The following is an 11,598-nucleotide window of genomic DNA, read 5'->3' as shown; positions in this document are numbered from 1 at the left end:
CTTGGCGCCTTTCTTTACCTTTTTTTTAAAAAAGGTAATTTTGTACAGATATCACGCCTTTTTGTAGTATTACGCATTGTATAAACAGTATGTACAAGGTGTTATTTCGAGGTATAATACTACCACTTTGTTTTTTTCGAGGTAACAACATAATACATATGTACTACTATGCGTGTACTTGGCGCATTTTTTTACCTTTTTTTTGAAAAAGGTAATTTTGTACGGATATCACGCCTTTTTGTAGTGTTACGCATCTTAATCTTAACAAAAAAAATTACACCTTATAAAGAAATGTGTCTGAAGTTGTAAATATATATATATACACATTGCCGGACATTGCTTTTATGTATAATATGCATGTATATTACGTTGCTTGTATAAATTATTTCTTACCAACTTTTTCCAAAAATTATTTTTACGTCAGACATAATTTTAATTCATCCAATTTTTATTATGTCTAAACATAATTTTTGTCCAATTTTTATTATGTCTAGACATAATTTTAATTCAGCGATTTTTATTATGTTATGACATAATTTTAATTCTGCCGCTAAGGAAATTTTAAGTCGATTTTTATGAATCAAGCTTGAATTCAATGTTTAGGTGTCCCAGGTTGCCGATGACGAGGTCCACATAGCGCGCTCTATAGTTTTCGGTGTCCAGGTGTATTAATACCTTGAATTTGATGGCCACGTGTTCCAAGTTGCCGATGACGAGGTCCACATAGTGCGCTTCGTAGTTTTCGGTGTCTACATGTATTAATACCTCGAATTCGATATCTACGTGTCCTACATTGGGTGCGTTCAGCCGATACTTTGCTAGCCTAGCAATCGTGAGCAGTCGCTCGTTTTCGCTCGTTTCCTCTTTTTTGACTTACTGGATTAAAAAGAGAAGAAACGAGCACAAACGAGCAACTGCTCACGATTGCTAGGCTAGCGGAGTATCGGCTGAACGCACCCATTCAGATTTAAAGTTATTAATACACCTAGACACCAAAAACTATGAAGCGCATTATGTGGACCTCGTCATCAGCAACCTGGGACACCTAGACATCAATTTCAAGGTATTAATACACGTAGACACCGAAAACTACGGAGCGCAATATGTGGACCTTGTCATCGGCAACCTGGGACACCTAAACATTGAATTCAACATATTATTACACCTGGACACCGAAAACTACGAAGCGCACTATGTGGACCTCGTCATCGGCAACCTGGGACACGTAGACATCAAATTCAACGTACGATTACACCTGGACACCGGAAACTATGAAGCGCACTATCTGGATCTCGTCATCGGCAACCTGGGATACGTGGACATCGAATTCAAAATATTAATACACGTAGACACCGAAAACTACGGAGCGCACTATGTGGATCTTGTCATCGGCAACCTGGGACACCTAGACATCGAATTCAACGTACAATTACACCTGGACACCGAAAACTATGAAGCGCACTATCTGGATCTCGTCATCGGCAACCTGGGACACGTGAACATCAAATTCGAGGTATTATTACACCTAGACACCGAAAAATACGGAGCGCGATATCTGGACCTCGTCATCGGCAACCTGGGACACGTGGACACCGAAAACTACGGAGCGCACTATGTGGACCTTGTCATCGGCAACCTGGGATACCTAGACATCGAATTCAACGTACGATTACACCTGGACACCGAAAACTATGAAGCGCATTATCTGGATCCCGTCATCGGCAACCTGGGACTCGTGGACATCGAATTCAAGATATTAATACACGTAGACACCAAAAACTACGGAGCGCACTATGTGGACCTCGTCATCGGCAACCTGGAACACGTAGACATCGAATTCAACGTATTATTACACCTGGACACCGAAATCTATGAAGCGCATTATCTGGATCCCGTCATCGGCAACCTGAGACACGTGGACATCGAATTCAAGATATTAATACACGTAGACACCAAAAACTATGGAGCGCACTGTGTGGACCTCGTCATCGGCAACCTGAGACACGTAGACATCGCATTCAACGTATTATTACACCTGGACACCGAAAACTACGAAGCGCACTGTGTGGACCTCGTCATCGGCAACCTGGGACACGTGGACATCGAATTCAAGGTATTAATACACGTAGACACCGAAAACTACGGAGCGCACTATGTGGACCTCGTCATCGGCAACCTGGGACACGTAGACATCGCATTCAACATATTATTACACCTGGACACCGAAAACTATGAAGCGCACTGTGTGGACCTCGTCATCGGCAACCTGGGACACGTGGACATCGAATTCAAGGTATTAATACACGTAGACACCGAAAACTACGGAGCGCACTATGTGGACCTCGTCATCGGCAACCTGGGACACCTAGACATCGAATTCAACGTACGATTACACCTGGACACCGAAAACTACGAAGCGCACTGTGTGGACCTCGTCATCGGCAACCTGAGACACGTGGACATCGAATTCAAGATATTAATACACGTAGACACCAAAAACTACGGAGCGCACTGTGTGGACCTCGTCATCGGCAACCTGGGACACGTAGACATCGCATTCAACGTATTATTACACCTGGACACCGGAAACTATGAAGCGCACTATCTGGATCCCGTCATCGGCAACCTGGGATACGTGGACATCGAATTCAAAATATTAATACACGTAGACACCGAAAACTACGGAGCGCATTATCTGGATCCCGTCATCGGCAACCTGGGACTCGTGGACATCAAATTCAAGATATTAATACACGTAGACACCAAAAACTACGGAGCGCACTATGTAGACCTCGTCATCGGCAACCTGGGACACGTAGACATCGAATTCAACGTACAATTACACCTGGACACCGAAATCTATGAAGCGCATTATCTGGATCCCGTCATCGGCAACCTGAGACACGTGGACATCGAATTGAAGATATTAATACACGTAGACACCAAAAACTACGGAGCGCACTGTGTGGACCTCGTCATCGGCAACCTGGGACACCTAGACATCGCATTCAACGTACGATTACACCTGGACACCAAAAACTATGAAGCGCATTATCTGGATCCCGTCATCGGCAACCTGGGACACGTGGACATCGAATTCAAGATATTAATACACGTAGACACCAAAAACTACGGAGCGCACTATGTGGACCTCGTCATCGGCAACCTGGGACACGTAGACATCGCATTCAACATATTATTACACCTGGACACCGAAAACTACGAAGCGCACTGTGTGGACCTCGTCATCGGCAACCTGGGACACCTAGACATCGAATTCAACGTACGATTACACCTGGACACCGAAAACTATGAAGCGCATTATCTGGATCCCGTTATCGGCAACCTGGGACACGTGGACATCGAATTCAAGATAGTAATAAACGTAAACACTAAAAACTACGGAGCGCACTATGTGTACCTAGTCATCAGCAACCTGAGACACGTAGACTTCGAATTCAACGTATTATTACACCTGGACACCGAAAACTATAAAGCGCACTATCTGGACCTTGTCATCGGCAACCTGGGATACATAGACATCAAATTCAAGCTTGATTCATAAGAATCGACTTAAAAATTCCCTAGCGGCACTTTCTGCCAAGCATAGAGAACCTACTTTTCCGTTGACTCAATATTTATTATATATATACCTAATTTTTACTTAAATAGAAATCTTCCTCCTGACCGATAAGTTTATCGACCTAATTTTGAAATACGCGCGCGATATCGAAACTGGCGATACCTGCGCCGCCAGCGTCGAAAAAGTGAAAGTGACGTTTCTCTGATGACGTCATAATAGATCGCAGCGTTAGGAGACGTATCTTAAAAATAAATTTTCACATTTGGACTTTGCGTCGCAATATCTCCGCTCGTAGGGCACGTAGCGGAATATTATGAGAGAAACCCCCCCCTAATTGGACCCCAAGCTATCGATCAAGCCTACTTAGAACTTGATCCGTTCACTCGTTATCGAGATCTCAACATCTCGGGTACTCGCAACTCGTCGCGTCGCGTAAAAGAGTCACGGTCGGTCTCGCTCCGCGTGTACTTGGCGCGAGACACTACCGTGTCTCTTGATAAATTTAAACACAAACACTTATTGTTAGAGTACATCAGATGCAATTAATTAATCTTTATATATCTCTATATATATATAAATAAATGTATGTATGTATGTTTGTCCCGGTTTGTCCGCTGTTTGCAAATCTACAGTTTTCGAATTAAAAGAACCAAATTTGGTATACGATCTCATGATACTCTAACTTAGACCGTAAGACGTATTTTGAGAACTGCATCATTACTGATTTTTTTGGGGGAACCGGTTCCAAAATTTTCCTAATGCCTATCTGTCTGTCTGTCTGACTGCAAACTACTCATTCATTAATGGACCGATTTTCTGGAAACCGGTGCCAAAATTTCTAATTTTTCGAGGATGGTGTCGTAAAATTCTTACGAGTGGTGTATGTTTGAACGTTATTAACTTAAAATCTAATCAATTAAATCTTAAAGTATTATATATGAAATAGGAGTAGAAAAAACTGAGAAATATAATAGAATTCAAAAAATTGCTAATAATAAAGAGGTTACCGATTTCTGTTAAAAAAAATCTACGTGATTGTTCTAATTTCCGTAAATTTTGAGATATGAAGCTAAATTTTTTTTTATGGATGGAGTATTATTAAAGGTAGGTTGCCGATTTGATATTGAATTTGGCGAGAATCGGTGAAAGGGTTGCCAATTTTTGCCTAAAAAGTGTATAAATTATATATGTCATATCTTATATAGAGTATCATTAAAGGAAGGTTGTTTTGAATTTGGCGAGAATCGGGGTGAAAGGGTTGCCGATTTTTGTCTAAAAAGCGTATAAGTTATACATGTCTATCTTATATAGAGTATCATTAAAGGAAGGTTGTTTTGAATTTGGCGAGGATCGTTGAAGGGGATTATACCGATTTATGCCTAAAAATGTATAAGTTGATGTATAATTGAAATGTATAAGTATTTGATGGATAGAGTACTTATATATATATATATATATATATATATATATAATATCATTTAAGGAAGGTTGTTATTGAATTTGGCGAGGATCATGTGTGATGTGGAAAGTTATTGAAAATATGTGTTTATGAATCATAGGTATATTGGTGGATATAAAACCCAGCTAGAACACAAATGTAATAACACAAATAAAGTCGTCGATTTTCTGGAAACCGATGCCAAAATTTGTCTAATTTGTCGGGGATGGTATCGATCGGTTTAATTTTTCATTAATGGACCGATTTTCTTGAAACCGGTGCCAAATTTTAAAAAATTTTTTAAACCGCGAAATACTTCATAAATAAATCGATTTTCTTGAAAACAGGTGCCAAAATTTGTCTAATTTTTCGGGGACGGTGTCGATGAAGAATAAATTAATATGTGAGAAAATAAAAATAAAAATAAAGAAAAATAAAAAAAGGGGAACCTCACACAAAATTGTCTAAAAAAGGTCCTTTTAAAAAAAAATTTTTTTCGGAGGTAAATATTGCTATTCGGGGAAAAACCATCGTCTACTGTCTAATAAATTAGCCCGTAGAGTTTTGGAAAAGGGTCAAAGCGAGGGGAAAAGGTCTGCTGGGAAAGAATGTTATTTATTAGCATCAGTTGCGTTTAGAATTTGATGATCAATTTAATTTGTGATATTATTATTCTATCGATCACAGTTTTATAGCGTTTTTCACTGGGAGAACTAGTGCGCACTGAGTGCGCACTCGTCATGGGCAACGTGTTTCACTGGGCATTTCGGTGCGCATGAAAACGGTGCGTGCTGTTTCACTGGAAAGTCTAGTGCCGAGTTTTCGCACTTTAGTGCAAGAATTCGGCACGAGCTCTGAGAGACGGTGCCAGTTTAGTGCAATATGGCTGGGCGGGATGCACGATTAATATTTGAGCTGTTAGATTTGCTTTCATCATCATCATCATCTAGCAGTGATGAAGATAATTTTTTACAAGAAAAAAATCCGCGAAAATTCCAAAAATTGCAAACTTTCTTCAGGTAGTACATAACCTTACGGATAAGGATGTAAGCATACATATATGTACATTTTATTATCTTATAGATTATAATTTGTATTATTATTGTATTATTATGTAAAACAATAATATGTTTTGTATAAATTAGTATCAATATTACAAATAATTATATTATTATAGTTTAAAAGTCATTTTCGCGTTACACGAACAACAGCCTACAAGATAATAGAGATGTATGCACATTCTGGATTCTATCCATCTGATCGGAGCAAAGGAGGTAGCGAACCTACCACTCCAGAATTGGATATTTTGTCATTTTCACAAATTCTTTGTAAATTATCATTGATGTCCGATAACTTTAAAACTCATGAATCATGGATCTTTCTTGGAATTTCAGTAAAGACATCAATCAATCTTTTTCGTGCATCACATATATCCTGTAATGTAATTGCAGGAATATCGTGCCTATTATATATGTATATATATATATATATATATATATATATATATATATATATAGCATGTATGTCAATAATTGTTAACACTAATTTAAGAATTAGGCGAGTAAAGTATATATAAATTAAAATTATTTATAAAGATATATAAATTTTTAGGTTGCTGGTTTTCCTAATGTGATTGGTTGTGTCGATGGGACGTCGATTAAAGTTCGAACACCAGCACATAAAATAAAGTCCACTTACGTAAATAGGCACGATATTCCTGCAATTACATTACAGGGTATATGTGATGCTCGAAAAAGATTCATTGATGTCTTCACTGGGATTCCAGGAAAGATCCATGATTCCCGAGTTTTAAAGTTATCGGACATCAATGATAATTTACAAAAAATTTGTGAAGGGAAATTTCATATATTGGGAGATGCGGCATACCCTATAAGGGAATGGCTAATGATTCCCTATAGGGATTATGGAAATCTGTCCGATAAACAGAAAAAATTTAATAAGAAGTTTTGTGCAACACGAGTACTGATAAAGCTTTCCATATTCAGAGCGACAAATATGCACAGAACTGCACTGAGATGTTTAGCTGGAAGCGCAAGAAATTCGCACTTTCAGTGCACTCGGACAGTGCCATCTGAACTCAACGAGTTTTCGGTGCGCACTCAGTGCTATCCAGTGAAAAACGCTATTAGTTTTCACAAATAGAACAACTAAATTTGGTATATACTTAGGTATCTCATATGATACTCTAACTTAGACCGTAGAGAGTTTTGTGAAGAGGTCTGAGCCCGGGGATAAGGGGCCTCCATACAAAATTGTTTAAAAAAAATCCCTTTTTTCAAAAAAAAATTTTTGGGGGGTAAATATTACTATTCGAGGAAAAGAAGGAAAAGCTCTTGAGCCCGCGCGAAGCACGATCGAAAAAACTAGTTAAACTATATAATATATGAAAAATAAGTTTTGGAAAACAGACCAATAGTTAATAATAATAAATAATATGTATACATAAAGAAAATATTAACTAGATGTGTGAATCTACAAAAATTAAGCACTATCAGATTTGTTCTATTCTTATTTATTGCGCATTATGCGCGGTTCTAAATGTCTCTCGGATCAATTTCAAGATTTATAAATACAATAGAAAAATCTTTTGGTTTCGGGATTTGATCAAGGTAAAGAGAAGATTATTTCAACTAAAAAAATTCTAAATTTATAAATATTTATATTCTGTTGAAAATTTTTAGTTTTGCTATATTTTTTTACATCTATAAGTTCTCATCTAGCTCTAAAGAAACTATCTCTTTATTTTTTCATAGTGATTTAATAAGGATGATACTTATTATTAGCATCAAAAAGTTAAATCGATTTGGATTTACTGTTCTAACAAAGAGCTGTATTAACAACCGATAAAATATCGGCGCGCAGTTTACCGAGTTTGGAAAAAAGTATACAAAATTAACAAAGAAATATTATTATTGGACTACTCAAAATTCAGCCCGGATCGCAAATGGTATTCTCTCTAATTGATCCTTTTTTTATTCTTCATCAAAGATTATGGTAAAATTTTCTATTTAAAAGCTAATTTTATTATATCAATATGTTTTGCTCGCGTAACGATCAATATAAATATATCTTTGATGAAGATGGGATTTCAACAACTTCGATTTTTTAAGGGACTATTTTTTCATTTTTTTCGAAAATAATTTTTAGACTTCCGATGGCTATCAAAAAATTTGATAAATTTATAGACAGCAATCCTGAAATTTTGACCTATAGATAAAGAGGAAGTTCGAATATTTTCTATTTTTTTAATTAGATTTTTACTTATTTTTATTATTGAATTGCTTTTTTTTTAATGGAATATTATAAATAGAGAAGCTTTAACGGATAGCATGTAACAATTAAGTCATATAGTTAATGAAAAAAAAAAACACGTACATTATCTGTGAAAATATAGCAATCAGATTTATTTTAAAATAAAATAAATAAAAAAAATTAAAATTAAAAATAATCATAAAATAAATCAAAAATATATATTTTTGATTATTAAAAATATATATTTTTGATTATTAAAAATATAAAAAATATATATTTTTTATTATTAAAAAATATATTTTTTATTTATTTTATCCGTTAAGTTTCCCAATTTATATTAATGTAAAAATTATTTTCGAGAAAAACGCGTTTAAAGCTTTACAACTTATTATTTTATATAGAGTAATAGAGTAATCTTTTAATTTTTGTTTTTTTTTTGACTAAACATACTATAACTCTTGTAGCCCATACATAAATTTTTTCAGCTCATCAAGCAATAAATACAATAACTATTTATTTTTATTTTTTAGTTATTAACAATTTACCTAATTGTTTAAATGAGACACGTATAAGATCTCAAACGATGCAGAAAAGCAATTAAGACACACGTACATGTTAAAAAAAAGAAAAGTGCTATGGACCGATTTTTGTGGAAAATACGCTTTAAAAACCAATGTTGATGGAACAAACAGATTACTTAATACAAGAGAACTCAAATGTTTAAAAATCCGGGGATACGGGTTTTTATTATCCGATCGAATTGAGCTTTGGCAGGGATTATTTTTTTGCGAATTGGAAACATTCTGAGAGGTGCCGCATAATAAGATTAAAAGTCGAAAAATAAGGGGGGGGACCACCCTAATATATATAATAAATATAAAAATTATATAAATATATAAAAAAGTACATAAAATGAGATTCACACACACACACGCACACGCACACGCACACGCACACGCACACGCACACGCACACGCACACGCACACACACGCACACACGCACACACGCACACGCGCACACGCGCACACGCACACACGCACACACACACGCACACGCGCACACGCGCACACGCGCACACGCACACACGCACACACACACGCACACGCGCACACGCGCACACGCGCACACGCGCACACGCGCACACGCGCACACGCGCACACGCGCACACGCGCACACGCGCACACGCGCACACGCGCACACGCGCACACGCGCACACGCGCACACGCGCACACGCGCACACGCGCACACGCGCACACGCGCACACGCGCACACGCGCACACGCGCACACGCGCACACGCGCACACGCGCACACGCGCACACGCGCACACGCGCACACGCGCACACGCGCACACGCGCACACGCGCACACGCGCACACGCGCACACGCGCACACGCGCACACGCGCACACGCGCACACGCGCACACGCGCACACGCGCACACGCGCACACGCGCACACGCGCACACGCGCACACGCGCACACGCGCACACGCGCACACGCGCACACGCGCACACGCGCACACGCGCACACGCGCACACGCGCACACGCGCACACGCGCACACGCGCACACGCGCACACGCGCACACGCGCACACGCGCACACGCGCACACGCGCACACGCGCACACGCGCACACGCGCACACGCGCACACGCGCACACGCGCACACGCGCACACGCGCACACGCGCACACGCGCACACGCGCACACGCGCACACGCGCACACGCGCACACGCGCACACGCGCACACGCGCACACGCGCACACGCGCACACGCGCACACGCGCACACGCGCACACGCGCACACGCGCACACGCGCACACGCGCACACGCGCACACGCGCACACGCGCACACGCGCACACGCGCACACGCGCACACGCGCACACGCGCACACGCGCACACGCGCACACGCGCACACGCGCACACGCGCACACGCGCACACGCGCACACGCGCACACGCGCACACGCGCACACGCGCACACGCGCACACGCGCACACGCGCACACGCGCACACGCGCACACGCGCACACGCGCACACGCGCACACGCGCACACGCGCACACGCGCACACGCGCACACGCGCACACGCGCACACGCGCACACGCGCACACGCGCACACGCGCACACGCGCACACGCGCACACGCGCACACGCGCACACGCGCACACGCGCACACGCGCACACGCGCACACGCGCACACGCGCACACGCGCACACGCGCACACGCGCACACGCGCACACGCGCACACGCGCACACGCGCACACGCGCACACGCGCACACGCGCACACGCGCACACGCGCACACGCGCACACGCGCACACGCGCACACGCGCACACGCGCACACGCGCACACGCGCACACGCGCACACGCGCACACCCGCACACGCGCACACGCGCACACGCGCACACGCGCACACGCGCACACGCGCACACGCGCACACGCGCACACGCGCACACGCGCACACGCGCACACGCGCACACGCGCACACGCGCACACGCGCACACGCGCACACGCGCACACGCGCACACGCGCACACGCGCACACGCGCACACGCGCGCAACGCGCACACGCGCACACGCGCACACGCGCACACGCGCACACGCGCACACGCGCACACGCGCACACGCGCACACGCGCACACGCGCACACGCGCACACGCGCACACGCGCAACACGCGCACACGCGCACACGCGCACACGCGCACACGCGCACACGCGCACACGCGCACACGCGCACACGCGCACACGCGCACACGCGCACACGCGCACACGCGCACACGCGCACACGCGCACACGCGCACACGCGCACACGCGCACACGCGCACACGCGCACACGCGCACACGCGCACACGCGCACACGCGCACACGCGCACACGCGCACACGCGCACACGCGCACACGCGCACACGCGCACACGCGCACACGCGCACACGCGCACACGCGCACAACGCGCACACGCGCACACGCGCACACGCGCACACGCGCACACGCGCACACGCGCACACGCGCACACGCGCACACGCGCACACGCGCACACGCGCACACGCGCACACGCGCACACGCGCACACGCGCACACGCGCACACACACGCACACGCGCACACGCGCACACGCGCACACGCGCACACGCGCACACGCGCACACGCGCACACGCGCACACGCGCACACGCGCACACGTGCACACGCGCACACGCGCACACGCGCACACGCGCACACGCGCACACGCGCACACGCGCACACGCGCACACGCGCACACGCGCACACGCGCACACGCGCACACGCGCACACGCGCACACGCGCACACGCGCACACGC

Source organism: Temnothorax americanus, unplaced genomic scaffold, assembly GCF_048541705.1.
Source record: "Temnothorax americanus isolate GAGA-0224 unplaced genomic scaffold, ASM4854170v1 Scaffold60, whole genome shotgun sequence".
In the NCBI taxonomy this organism is placed as follows: Eukaryota; Metazoa; Arthropoda; class Insecta; order Hymenoptera; family Formicidae; genus Temnothorax; species Temnothorax americanus.
The sequence above is the reverse complement of the archived record's forward strand: the minus strand, read 5'-3'. Positions refer to the sequence as shown.